At 40.5% G+C, this 15,232-nt stretch overlaps 1 protein-coding gene across 1 annotated transcript in view; it reads left to right on the top strand.

Moving 5' to 3' along the window:
• FUT9 (fucosyltransferase 9) overlaps positions 1-15,232 on the top strand; it is a 364,209-nt gene that overhangs the window by 178,163 nt on the left and 170,814 nt on the right. Inside the window, exon 2 of the mRNA XM_073589540.1 lies at positions 12,887-13,040. The gene's annotated coding sequence lies outside the window, so the exon portion shown is untranslated. The remainder of the gene's footprint in view (positions 1-12,886; positions 13,041-15,232) is intronic.

Below are 15,232 nucleotides of genomic sequence, written 5' to 3'. Positions count from 1 at the left end.
AGGGAAATGTACCATCCTTTGTCACAAGTGCTTGTCCATGTGATGGTCATTAAGTGGACAATCCCAGTAACCGCATTAGTAAGGGCAAGGGTGATGTTTCTGGACAAGTGCTGGTACAAGGTGGGGACACCACACCAGGAAAAATAGTTGAGGCTGTGGACCAAGTACCAAGGGACAAAATTTGTACACCTGTAGCAGGCCAATTTTGGTTTTTATTTCAAACCAAAGAAATTTCACACAAACCAAGTACTACAATATATATGACAATAGTCAATTTTTGAACAACCAAATTTGTACACCTGTAGCAGGCCAATTTTTTCTTTTTATTTAAAAAACCAACATAATTTCACACAAAGCAGGTTATACAGTATGTATGACATTAGTATATTTTTGAAACAAAAGCATTTTGTAAATTCTACCGGGCCAAGTGGTTTTTAAATAATTTAAACCAACCAAACTTTACACATATCATGTTAAACTGTATGGATGACTAATTGAATCCAGGAACAAAATTTGAACTTTTTTTAGTTTTATATAAAACTTCATAATGCAACAATAGCCTCATTAACTGTGTGGATGACTAATTGAAACCAGAAAAATAATGTAAACTTTTATTGGAGTATTTTGATCTTTTTTTGTTTTAGATACCATCGAAATGTAATATAAAGCATGGAATACTTTATGCATGACTAGGTGAATCCAGAAAAAGTCTTGAATGCTTTTTTGGAGTATTATATACCATCGAAATGTAAAACAAAGTACATAATAGTCTATGAATGACTAAATGAATCCATAAAATATTTTTATGCTTTTTTTGAGTGTTATATACCACCGCAATGTACCCCAAAGCATGTAATACTCTATGGATGACAAATTGAATAAAAAAAAAAGTAACACTTTTGTTGAATGTTATATACCACCAAAATTTAGCAGAAAGCTATACTCTATGGATGATAACATAGTCAATTTTTCCACCACCCTTCCCCCCCAAAAAAAATTGTGGTCACGTGTAGCAGATATATATTTAGCACCAGACTGCAAAGGTCTTTCTCTTGCCTAGAGGCTGTATTCTGCCACTCTCCCTGCTTCTGCAGCTATTCCTAGCCTAAATACAGAATGTATCACAAACAAATAGAAAAAGAACAAGATAAACCCTTAGAAGGGTTGTTAGTATGATGGTTCAGTTTCAGTACCAGTGTCAACACTACAGGACTCTGTTTAGTTATACTGTGCACACACAGGCCTGGACAAGCACTCTCTCCCTCCAATAAGATCTTTCCCTGAGCTGTGCAAAGGGGTCAGTAAGACGAGCATAGTGGCACCTGTCCTTTTATAACCTCTGATGAGGTAAAGCGGCCAACCAATCACAGTAATGTCACTACCAAAATAACTGCAGCATTACAGTGACTGGCAGGAAAAACCCACATGCTTACTGGCTGAGTAACAGAAGCCAAATATGCAGGGTGGAGACTCAATATTCAAATCATAGAATCATAGAGTTGGAAGGGACCTCCTGGGCCATCTGGTCCAACCCACTGCTCAAAGCAGGATTCACTAAATCATCCCAGACAGGTGTCTGTCCAGCCTCTGTTTGAAGACTTCAATTGAAGGAGAACTCACCACTTCTTGTGGCAGCCTGTTCCACTCACTGATCACTAACTGTCAAAAAGTTTTTTCTAATATCTAATCTGTCTCCTCCCATTCAGTTTCATCCCATTGCTTCTAGTCTTTCCTTGTGCAAATGAGAATAAAGATGATCATTCTACAATGTGACAGCCCTTGAGATATTTGTAGATATCTATTAAGTCTCCTCTCAGTCTTCTCTTTTGCAAGCTAAACATTCCCAAATCCTTCAAACTTTCCTCATGAGACAGGGTTTGCAGACCGGTCACCATTCTGGTCGCTCTTTTCTGAACTTGCTCCAATTTGTTGATGTCTGTTTTAAAATGTGGTGCCCAAAACTGGACACAATATTCCAGGTGAGGTCTGACCAACGAGGAGTAGAGGGAAATAATGACTTCACGTGATCTAGACTGTATGCTTCTGTTAATACATCCTAGAATTGCATTTGCCTTTTTTGCTGCTGCATCACACTGTTGAATCAGAGCACGAGTCAATGCTCCTCGAATGTTGAGCACATCCAAGGACCCAGATACAGTGATTCCAGACTTTATAAACATGTTAAGCCCAGAAAACAATCCTTATAAGCCCCCTTGCATTACATAAATAAAAGAATAAGAAGCAGAGGTTCTCCATATGTGAAATCAGTGGGATAAAACTGAGAATTAGATATTCAAGGGAGCCACTCACTTGGTAAGGTTGTGCAAAATTGCAAGAACAACACTGCACAGGGCTTGAGGAATAGTAGTACGTCGTGGCTGCTGCTTCACCTGTTGAACCTGACCAAGTCTTGCATGGACATTGCGGACAAAAAAGAATGGAAATGTGGTATTTGCAGGTGCTGCTGGGTCCAGAGGAACAGGGTAATCAGGAGATTGGAAATAGGGGAATTTTATTGACAACACGTTAAGTGAGTTACAATAACTCTGAAATGCATTATCAATAAAATTCCCTTATTCCCTGGTCAAAATTATTGTTATTGTGAACAGTTAAGCAAGTTGAAGATGAAATGATCTCTAAAAGGCCTAAAGTTAAATATCACACATTTCATTTGTATTTTAGGCAAAAAAAAATATTTAGTAATTTTTACAGTTTTAAAAGTTATGAAAAGGGAAATGGGTCAATGCAAAGCTTGGGCACCTATGCAGATTTGTGTGCTCAGATAACTTTTGTATCTTCACCATAAAATTTATCATCAGCATTATGCAAAAGAACATTAAATGTGGCTGATGCATTTTGGACACAAGTCCTGTGGACTGATGAGGTTAAAATAGAACTCTTTGGCCACTAAACATGGGGGTGGATCAATCATGCTTTGGGGTTTTGCTGCAGCCAAAGGCACGGGGAACATTTCATGGGTGGAGGGAGCAAAGGATTAAATGAATGTTCACCAATTTCTTTATGCAAACATAACACCATCTGTAAAAAGCAGAAGTTAAAAAGGGGATGGCTTCTACAAATGGAAGATTATCCTAAACACAGGTCAAAATTCACAGTAGACTACCTCAAAATGCACAAGCTGAAGGTTTTACAATGGCCCTCACAGTCCCCTGATCTGAACATCATTGAAAATCTGCAGGTAAAAAAAAAAGAAGAAAATCTGCAGGTAGACGTCATAATAGCAGTACATGCAATGTGACCCAGGAATCTACATGACTGGAAGAATTTTCCAAGGAAGAATGGATGAAAAACCCTCACACAGGAATTGAAAGACTCTTGGCTGGTGCCCTATTGCATTGGTCCATTTTCCTTTTTGAAGTTTTTAAAATGTAATAGATAAAAATATATATATATATATGTTTGCCTAAAATACAAAGGAAATGTGTCACCTTTAGCTTTAAACCTTTTAGAGATTATTTCATATTCAACTTGCTTAACAGTTCACAAACTTTAACATGCCACTGTATGAATCAATGATACATAATTTATATTTATGGGTAGCTTATGGACTTATTACTGGTAAGGAATAAATTAGTAATTTCTGAATATATGATTGTATAAGCTATTTACTGCAAAGGGTGTATGGTTTGCTTATCCAACCAGGAAATAATATTTTGAATAAAGCACAGAACTCTAAAATAACAAGTCATGATATAAATCACTAACGACCCAGTGCTCTGGTTCACATGTATCTGGGGTGCTACACCGGGGGTCTACTTCCTGCTCCCGACCCAGATATGTCATCAAAAAGCTTTTTTCACATTTTGGTTTATGGCATACACCAATTAAATATTGCATGCTCTTGCTGAATATCTCTATTTAACTTACTTTGTGATCTTCTTAAAACGCCTTAGAATCACTAAATATAACTCTAAGAAAAGCTGAACATGTGAAAATGTGTTTCATTTGGAAACTAACAGAATAGAATTCTAAGGCTGCACTGAGATGTCTGTAATTACTCTGGTACATAAGAACATGGACTGTTGTCCATCAGTGTTATGGCTATCAGTTTCATCAGCTTGGTCAGTATCAGTTTTTACTATTAGTGATTTTCACTGATTGAATCTACTATATAATCATCTAATTCTGTCTTTCTGTCTCTCTGTTTGTAACGGAAATCCCGGCCTGCCACGACCAATCAGCGACAGGCACAGTCCGGCCGCACAGTCCGGCCACAAATCCCGTGTCCGTGATTGGTCGCACCCGGCCGGTCGTGACCAATCAGCGGGCCCGGCTAGCCGTGACCAATCAGCGACAGGCGTAATCCGGCCGTGAATTGGAACGGAATTCGAACGGCGCATGCCACCCCTACCGTCGGGAGATCTGCGGTGCCGCAGGTCATCTCCTGCCTCATGGAGGTCAGCGGCGACGCAGCCGGGAGATGACCGGCTCTAGCCTGATTGGTCGCGGCTGGCCAGGTGTGACCAATGATACCTGATGCGTTACAATCGGGCCACCATCTAGTAATAAATAAATCACAAACGTCTCCTAATCATTGCAATATTAATCATGGACAACACACCTATTGCCCACTGTTGCCAACCGCGTGCCGACCATGATTTTCATGGACCCATTGACTTTTCACTCGAATTAAAACCGGACATATCTCCAGGGTTTTGTGAACCACTCTGTCCACAAAAAAAACACTATGTGAACAGCCCCATAAACAGCAATTGGTAAGTGTTCTGTGAAAACCACGGCTAGTGCATGTACGTGAGCCATGCGTGTATGAATAAGGCCCTAGTTATACAATGTGACCTTCACACAATGTTGCTCCAGGCACATAGTCAGTATTGCACCACTGGTTTGAAATGGAAGTTTTACAGTATTTTTTATATTATTTCTTATTAAACAAATGAGGGTTACTTACTGCTGACATTGGGCATATCTGTTATTTTATATTTCATTAGAGGATACAGTATGACTATAATTGCTGAGCCTTGTACTTTAGCAACGACACATTTAAGTGTTATTCCTCCAATATTATATTTCTGATAAACATTTTTATTTTTTCGCCATTTTCCTACTCTCCTGCACATAAATGGCTCCTTTATGATTTGAAAGGAAGAAGTTTCAGGTCTGAAATTAATTTTACATACTGCCGACACTGTGCATGATGAATGAACAGCTGGGTGATTTTACAGTATGATATAAGTGCAGCAGCTACCGGCAGTTTAATGGTTTCTTCAAGGTTACTCTCTGCCGTGCCCTGGAACACAATCATGATTTCCTTGATGAGGACAAACATGAAGCATTTTACTTAGAAATCCCTTAACAGCATTAGATATTTTTATACCTCAGTAATTCTCCAGCCTATCATGAGACTGCTTTGTTAAAGCACATTGCAGTGTATCAGAATGAACAGTGCATGGTTAAGGCTTATGGAGATTGTTTTCTTTTCATATAAAAAATGAAGTGCATGGGCTACCTTGTTTAGATGGTGAATCATAGAGAGTAACAAAAACAGCAGACCTTGAAGTGCAATATTCTGTGTTCATAGATCTCTTAACATGTCCTCAATGCTCTATACAGTATATGATAGTGAACTCCAAATACCCCAACTAGAGATAGATTTAAATAGATTGTCCAGGACTATTTTTTTTTAATATGGCCTAAAAATTAACAGAGGCAACAACCTGCCTGCTCTAACTGGCGCCAGCTCAAAGTGGTCACTGACTGCTCATGCCAGCGATTCAGCTGCTCCACATCAATAAAGCAGTTCTTCTTCTTCTTCCAGGCTTTTCTGTCAATAGGGCATTAGAGTTGAGCGACTTTGGTCGGATCGGGTTTCATGAAACAAAATTTGTTTCAGATGAAACTGGTCCGACTAGGGCAAAAAAAGTCGGAGTTTCATCCGAAACCCGACCCCAATGCAAGTCGATGGGAAATAAAAGTCGGCATTGAGCGGATGACATTCATCCACCCAATGCCGACTTTTATTCCCCATTGACTTGCATTGGGGTTGGGTTTCGGATGAAAGTCAGACTTTTTTTGCCCTAGTCGGACCAGTTCCATCTGAAACATATTTTGCTTCATGAAACCTGATCCGACCAAAGTCGCTCAACTCTATAGGGCATCACTGCAGACAACAGCTGGCTCCCCCCAGTTAAGCAGCAAGGAGCTGGCTGTCAATCAGTATGATGTTGGTAGTCATGCCCCTTCAACAGAGCAGAAGGGAAGCTGCTTCTCTGTCATTGCGTTGTCAGCGTAATCTGCTGAATCATTGGTAGGAGCGGTCTGGGAATACACTTTGCCAGCAGAGATCGGCTATGGGCACAACAGGCAGGTAGTTAGCAGCAACCTGTCTGTACCTGTCTGTAAGTTATTAGGCCAAGAGTAAAAAAATGAAATAGTCCCAAATAACCCCTTGAAATAATAAAATTCAGATTACCTGTAATCACCTCTAGAGGGAGCTTATGGGAATATTGCATACTGTTTATGAATTGAACGCAATGATAAAACAGTATGCATTAAGGCACTCAGAGCTCAGTATCTGCCCCAACTAATATCATAACTATATCCCGAAATTAATTAGTGTGGAAGGTTGGACACATGAAGGCTGAAACAAAGAAAAAGGTCAAGGGTGATATTTACTTTCTTTAAGGCATTTCTGATTTTATGCAAATAAAGCTTAATTATTATATAACTAAAAGTTCAACATTTCAATAGGTTTGAGTTTTAATTGCCTTAATTGCCCAGCATTTGTAAAATTTCTGCAGATTGTGAATGAATCAGGTTCCTGTTTACATAGCCGGCTGAAAACTTTTACCGACAGCTATGAGTTAGCGTCAATCGTATTCAGTATAGGCAATGCTCTGTGTGATACATAAGCAGCACAAATCTTTCTCTTGTCTCATGTTTGCTACACTGTAGTAACGCATGTGACATGTAGAAGACTGGAACAAACGTCAATGCATTACATATAAAGGTTTAGCTATCCAAACCAAAGGTAATAAAAATGACTGTAAGCAGGAGATTAGCTTAAGGGAAATCTGTCACCAAATTTTTGCTACCTAACCTGAGAGCATCATAATTTAGGGCCAGAGACTCTGATTCCAGGAATGTGTCACTTACTGTACTGATTAGTGTAGGTTTTATAAATTGACAATTTTATTAGCAGGAGATTATCACTAGGCCAGGTAGTCCAACCACATCCGTACCACTGATTGGCAACTTTCTGTGTACACTATGCATAGGCAGAAGGCTGCCAATCAGTGGTGTGATCTGGGTTATATAGAGCTCAGCATTCAGAGAACTGCTAGATCTGCAGCAGATAAAACAACTTTTAATCAAAACTGCAGCAAGCAATAAAGTAAGTCGTACATCACTGGAATCAGGGTCTTTGACCCTACATCATTTTGCTCTCAGTTGGGATAGCAAAAATCTGATGGCAGATTACCGTTATAATTCCTTGGACACAAATAGTTTCAGGTATGTCCATGTAGTTGGTTAGTCATCTCAAAACTGTAGTTTTCTGCTGTCAGTAAATGTTTCAGTATTGCAAATGCTGGAGAGCCACAGGTAGGAGAATATTGCATCAAGGTATTATAAATGGATTATTGTCATTTCTTCATTAATAAATCTTGATATTGGAAAATGGTTGTGCTGGTTGTCCCCATATGTAGCAGACACGATATGTAACATCAGGGTCATCAAGAGGAAGCTAAAAGAGTTAAGGGCACACCATAACAATGTGATCGCTTAAGTTTTTTTATTATTAATTGTTTCCTTTTAATATAACAGACCAAGCAAAAAAGCAAGCTATTCAGTTTAATCTTTCATATGCTCAAACTGGAAGCAGAGCCTAACAATAAATTCCATTATTTAGCACCTAATGGGTAAAAATGGCGCTAAGCGGTAACAAATTAAGAGAAATACACCACAACTCAGAAGCCGTGCAGCGTAAATTTACCAGGCTGCCTTGTATATGTTAAGGAAATGTCATCTATTACATAACAATATTAAAGTATGATACTTTATTTCAGCAAGTATAAGAAAGTATGCTCTGTATGCAAACTAAAAACCTTACCCTGCAGAGACACCCCGAATAGCATGAATGAATTCTTGTAACGTAGATCTGTGTGATGCTTATTATCTATGCTCAATCCTGGGCTGTTTTTCTCTTCATATCTCTTAAAGGAGTTGTTTGGCCTTAAGTTCACTCTATATTACCGAAAACTTGTGAATATTCAAATTGAGCACATTGCGAGCTGTGAGGATTTTCTGGCAGCAGCAGCCAGTGCTCATGTGATTGCAAGTATACGATTTGCATACTTATGGATACATTTTGATTAGACTTGATTAGACTTGTCTGGGCTTGTCCATCTAGTCAGCACTTGACCCTATGTCTACAAATCACATACTTGCTGTTCCGTCTTCAGCTAAATGAGCGGGATTATATAGCTTATACGGGCAGCTAAACTGCTATACCGAGGGTCCAATAAGAAGACTGTAGGTTGAATCTGTGCTTTATTGAACGTGATGGTATATTGGGCGGTGAAACTGCAAATAAACGTACAATACAATCAATCAGTATGGGTACATACAAATACATAATAGACATTAAACAGATTACCTGCGCTGTTATGAATGAGTCACCGAAGGAGGAAAAAACAAAAATACAAGCTAAGTCCAGAAAACAGGAGAGGTTGGTAGCTATCGGATTGCAGACCCCTGATCCTATCACAACAACTAACAGTAGCCGAGGGGGGTTCCTATGATGCCCTAGACCCCTCGATCACAGCCAGAGAACTAAATAGGCCTAAAGAAAGAAAGGGGAAATCTAAACTGCCCCAGAGCAGACCCCAAAGCTATAGGCAGCCCCCAACATATAATGACGGTGAAGCAAGATGAAAACACTAACACAGATAGAAAGATAGGTTGAGCAAACGATGGGGCCCAAGCTAACTAAAAAGGACAGGATAGAAAAGCTGCTGTCTGCAATCCGTAAAAAACCCTACCAAAAAATGTCCCAACCGTCTGATAGGAAAAACAGGCCCTGAAGTCGCTAGGACTTCAAAATGACTATATCAGCACTCAGGTAAATCCTGAAGACAAAGCAAAGAGCCAAACTGATCAGAGACAAAAAATGGAACTCAGCACACCCCCGACCGAGAATGGTTGAACTCCAAAAAGCAAAGTAAACAAAACAAAACTAATGAGTTCAATAGCAGAGCAAAAACTTTTCTTTGGGAAGCAGGAATCAGACTAGTCTCCAAGAATCCAGCAGAGAAATCACCAGCGACTCAGAAGGGCGTCGGCTGCCTTATATCCAGTCAGAAGTTCCTGTTACCCAGTCATCATCTACCAGCTCAGGTGTTTGGTAATCAGCCTCACTACCTTCCTTCACCAGAAGAGGGAGTTCATCAGACATTGACGGTGAAGGGGAAAATGAACTCACAACACTGCGCTAATAGCTAACCAGGGGAGAGCTAACTAAGGGGTCATCTAAAACAGGGATTAATGTGGGAGCATGGTTACTCACCAACGATGCTGACCCAGGGGAAGATGAGGGATGAGGTGCTTCAGCATGCAAGCCTGGTAGAAAATGGCAGACTGGGCAGAAAAAGGGGGCTGGATTAGACCATGATGCCTTGTAAACTTACCCAGGATATATTGGAAATTGGAGGGAAAATCATATTTCCTTCCCTCTGTTGTCACAGTACCTGCACATGTCTTTAATGAGTAAAGAGTGCTTGGCCCTTTAATGTTGAATAGGTCAAAGAATGTTGATCTAGCCAGGGATCGATTACTTTGATAATCCAAGATAGCATAGAGTCTCACAGCTTTGTCTCTATGGCCCTTTGGGTACATTCTGACGAGGCATATTTTAGAACAAGATCTACTGTCTATTGTCCCTTTACAGACTTCAGTACATTGTGAAGTGATCTCTGGCATAGCTGCATCAGTGCTCTTTTCCTCCCCGCCATGCTCACTGTCAGCTGGCGTATTTTGTGCACTCCATGTTGCTGGGCCAGGGTGTAGGGCAGTGCTGTGATCTGTGGTACCACATTCTGTGCATTTTACACTGACCTTACAATCCTTGGCGAGTTGAGTGGTGGATGAGCAGCATTTGTAGCAGATACCGTTCTTTTTCAGGAAGCTTCAGCGATCCGGCATATATTTTCCTCTGAAGGCTCTGACTTTCAGGAGAGGATGAGGCTTCTGATGGAGCGGGCACTGCTTGTCAGGTTCTTGTAGCTTTGTCTCTGATTGAGAGCGGCCAGCAGACCTGTAATTGGAACTTTGAGAAGAAACATTAGTCTTGTGCACTGCCACAGATGTTCTGCGTGGGTTTGCAGCTGGTGGGGGTGTAGCATATGACATTGCAAAGTCAAAGCTGGGATCATTTCTGATTTTGCTTGTTCATGTATAAAGTCTACAAAAGCAGAAAAGAGAGGGAATGAAACACTGTGTTTGTATTTGTACGTGGAACCACGTGTGAGCCAACTCTCCTGTAGATTGTAGGGCAACTTTTGTACTATAGGGTTAACACCTTTGGTTGTGTCAAGGAATTCAAGTCCTGGTAGGTCAGCTTCACATTTGGCAACTAGGACCTCTTGTAGCAGGTCACCTAGCTCTCTAAGTTTTGGGAGACCTTTGTTAGATATTTTAGGAAAGTCATCAATTCTTTTGAACAAGGCTCTCTCTATTACCTCTGCTGAGCCGTAACACTCATCTAACCTCTTCCAGATCTCTTTGAGACCGATTTGAGGGTGATTTATGTTAATGTCTCTGATCCTTACTGTGTGTTTGACTGACTCCTCTCCTAGGTATTTGACTAAGAGGTCTATCTCTTCCCTGTGTTGCAGCCCCAAGTCTCTAGTAACATTTTGGAAGGAAGCTTTCCAAGCTCTGTAACCTTCAGCGTGGTCAGTGAATTTCAAGAGTCCCTTAGTAACCAGATCACGTCGTGTGAAGATCCTAGCAAGTTCTGACATGAACCGGTTGTCAGCAGAGTATACTGGTGATGGGTCACCCTGATAGTGATGTGAGGTGCATTCATACCTGTTAGTATCCTCAGGGTGACTCCAGCTGGTGTCATATTGCTTTGGTCTGACGTGCGGTGTGTCAGCAAGGTGATTCACGTTGGTTACCTGGTGAGGGGCAAGGTAGACAGCAGAGTTGCTCTGCTCCACGTTTCCCTGGAGCTGAGCCTCATGATGACTCTCACTCGTTTCACTGGATGTGTCGTGATCTTGGTTATAGTTTGGATCAGGAAGTTCATTAACATATTGAGATGTGCGTTGTGGTGAATCTTGCAGCGGCAACTTCAGACTTGACGCACTGCTACGGCGATGCAGCTCAGGGTTGTGTGTGGCTTCCAGTGCTTCTGCCTCTGCCAGTGCTGCAGCCACTTCCTTTTTGGCAGCTAGGCTCTCTAAGGCTGCATCCACTCGCGCCTTCTCTAACTGCGCCTTTCTCGCTTGATCGGCTCTCTCATTATCTATGCATGCTTTCTCTAACTTAAGTTGCATCTCTTCTTCAGCATACCTTGCTCGCATTTTGGCGGCCTCAGCATTTGCGCGGGCAATGGAGACCACGCTGCTGATGGATACAGTCTTTGAGGAGATGTATGTAGCAGATTTTGTCCTGTGTGATTTGTGGGACATGGTGTCTTGGAGGGAATGCTTGGCTGTGCAGAGATTGCTGTAGCTGTATCAGTCTCTGTGTAGCAGGTGACTTGAATCTCACTAGATGGATTTCTGCAGTTTACTAGTTCCTGCAAGCTGGATGAAGGGTTGTCCTTTCCCTGAACTGTACTAGCTGGATGGCACTGTGTAACTGGCCTCTGCAGGATGGAAGACTCTTCTATCTTTGAGTTCCCATTAGCTGGAGAGCCGCTGTCCTCTATGATCCTGCAAGATGGAAGGCTCTTCTCTCTGTATTCCCACTAGCTGGAGAGCCATCATTTCACTTTTCCGTCTTCAGCTAAATGAATGGGATTTTATAGTTTATACGGGCAGCTAAACCGCTATACCGGGGGTCCAATAAGAAGACTGTAGGTTGAATCTGTGCTTTATTGAACGTGATGGTATATTGGGCGGTGAAACTGCAAATAAACGTACAATACAATCAATCAGTATGGGTACATACAAATGCATAATAGACATTATACAGATTGCCTGTGCTAATAGCAAACCAGGAGAGAGCTAACTAAGGGGTGATCTAAAACAGGGATTAATGTCGGAGGGTGGTTACTCACCGTCACCGACGATGCTGACCCAGGGGAAGAAGAGGAATGAGGTGCTTCAGCATGCAAGCCTGGTAGAAAATGGCAGACTGGGCAGAAAAAGGGGGCTGGATTAGACCATGATGCCTTGTAAACTTACTCAGAATACATTGGAAATTGGAGGGAAAATCAAGAAAGAAAATGAAACTAACACTGTAGTTATTGTTTTTGGCCACTACATGGAGCTGGAAACAATGAACATTAAAATGTATGGCAAACTGAGCATTATCACTTAATTTATGTTATGAAAATTAAACAGTTAAGAGTCATTAATTATGTCAGAGACAGAACACTTGCAGTCATGCACCCACCGCTCCCGGCACCAGCACTGCTAGCAATGCGCACTGTATGCAATGTAAGAATTCACAATTCTGCAGTCACATGGAGTGACTGCAGACTTGCAGCCTAAGGACAGATAACCCCTTTAATACAGCCAGATTTGGATTTCAAATCTCTTTGGCATTTGAAAGTATGCAAACGAGTGGTTCTTGTTTCCTGCAAGTAGCAAAACCAACAGTGCCATTACAGCCTAATACTAATTATATGTATGCCAATGTATTTCCAAAAATGATTTCTCTATTTTACCTCTTTTAGATCAAGAAATATTTCAGGATCAAATGAGTCTTGATTTCAACATATCAATAAAAATGTCCAATGGTTCTGGAAGCTTAAGATACCAAACAACCTGAATCCTTTATTATCCAGTTGGGCTCCATAAACAGATGACTCAGAAGGACAAAAAGTGAAGGTAATGGCACATTTGCTTTCTTCTTTCTTTTGAGCAATTTTTGCATTGTATATACTACTTCACTTCGATTTTATGAAATCCAATAAAGCCACAAGAGGCTATAGTGCCATACCCCTACATCCATATGTAAAAATGTGCTGACTTCCATATGTAAAATTGTGAACAATGTGAATAAAAATCTGAAAAAAAATCTGTAAAAATTTGAAAAATGTAAAAAATGTGCTGACTTCCATGTGGAAAAAATGAGTCCCTCTTAAACAATTTTCCCAAAATAGACTTGAATGATTATAAAACAAGTCATTACATATCACATTCTTGACAGTTTATACCTTCCTTGATCTTGAGGAGCTAGTTCTAGTACATCCATCCACTGGAGAGTTTCCTACAAATGCATAAATATAATAAAGGGATGTTGTGAACACTGCCTATGACAGACTGGCTTTAGTGAGAGGTCTTAGTACATGGCTTCATATTGGCCAAGAGTCTCTTTTTTACGAGGACAGCCATTACTTCTCACCTATGCCTCTTTGTACCTCCTTGCTCTTCTACTGTAATATGACTGTTTTTGATCTTGGAAATAGCTTCTGAAAACTCTCCAAACTCAGACAAGATCTCAGATCTCTGATCTTCTCATTTTATGATTCGGCGCTTAAAACTTCTAAATTTAAGCAATATTCCAACCTTAATCGTCCCTCCCGGTATATGACAAATAGGCTTAAAAAGCTCAGATGTAGGAATAGAATCGATGCCATCTCTTCCCCCAAAGGAATACTCTTATCTCATCCCCAAGAAATAGCTAATTCATTTGCCAAATTTTTCCATGATCTATATAATATTAATCAAAATTCCCCTCAGCTACAGCCAAGTCAATTGGATGTCCAATTTTTTTTATCATCAGTAAACCTTCCCAAATTAGACGATACAGATATAGACTTCCTTTCTTCACCATTTTCTGAAAAAGAAATCTTAGACACTATAAAACAGTTAAAAACTTTCAAAGCCCCTGGTCCAGACCGCTTTACCAATGACCACTATAAAACTTTTGGTCCACTTTTAGCTCCCCACCTCACAAAAATCTTTAATTCTGCCTCTGAATCAGGTAATTTCCCAAATGAAATGCTTGAAGCCACAATAATCCTCATACCCAAATCTAACTCAGATCATACCGAAATGAAAAATTTCCGGCCCATCTCCCTGATAAATACTGATGTTAAAATATTTTCTAAAATATTAGCAAACAGATTAACTCAGTTTCTTCCAAAGCTCATAGCAAACGATCAAATAGGTTTTATTCTTAATAGGCAGTCAGTTGATGGCACGAGAAGATTAATAAATCTAATTAAATTAATAAATTCCAACAGGATTGGGGCCACTATAATATCTCTTGACGCTGAAAAGGCCTTTAACCGCCTCAATTGGAACTACTTGATCACTACACTACAGAAATTCGGTTTTACTTCAAAAATTCTCTCAAGCATCTCGGCTCTATACTCTAATCCTACAGCAAAAGTCTGCATTAATAATCATTTATCCTCTTCTTTCAAAATAACCTATGGCACAAGGCAGGGTTGCCCACTTTCGCCTCTCCTCTTTGTTCTGGCAATGCAGCCTTTGGCCCAAATGATAAGAGTAGACCCGGACATCCAAGGTATTAAAGCCAGGCTTAGAGACTTCCGAATCAGCCTATTTGCTGATGATATTGTAATGACAGTCTCGAATCCATTCACTTCAATTACTAAACTTCAACTTCTACTCTTAGAATTTTCAAAGATCTCATACTTCAAGGTAAACGAGTCTAAATCTAAAATATTGCCTTTAAACCTAACTAACGCTCAAATAGAGGAAATCCAGCATATTTCCCCATGGAGTTGGACATATAATCATATTACTTACCTAGTGTCATGATCACGTGTGTCAGGACGCAGATGATGCCGCAAGGCGAACCCATAACACACGTGACCCTGGATACACCGCCTCCAGTGGGGCGCATTTAAATAATAAAAACGTGCAGGTGGATACGCCGCCTCCACCTGGCGAATTTAGGTATTACACGTTATACAATAAATCAAATGATAAAGGGGGAACCTGGGAAACTTTAACAATGGTGGGCCCTGCAATAGGGAAAAGGGAATTGGAGACCTCCTGAGCTCCCCTGAGCCAGTGTCCCTGCACTCCTAACGTTCCCTATGCCG

The sequence above is a fragment of the Dendrobates tinctorius genome, unplaced genomic scaffold (assembly GCF_039654945.1).
Source record: "Dendrobates tinctorius isolate UK_male_01 unplaced genomic scaffold, ASM3965494v1 ptg000111l, whole genome shotgun sequence".
Lineage (NCBI taxonomy): Eukaryota > Metazoa > Chordata > Amphibia > Anura > Dendrobatidae > Dendrobates > Dendrobates tinctorius.
Note: the sequence above shows the minus strand (reverse complement) of the source record. Positions and strands in the feature narration are given on the sequence as shown.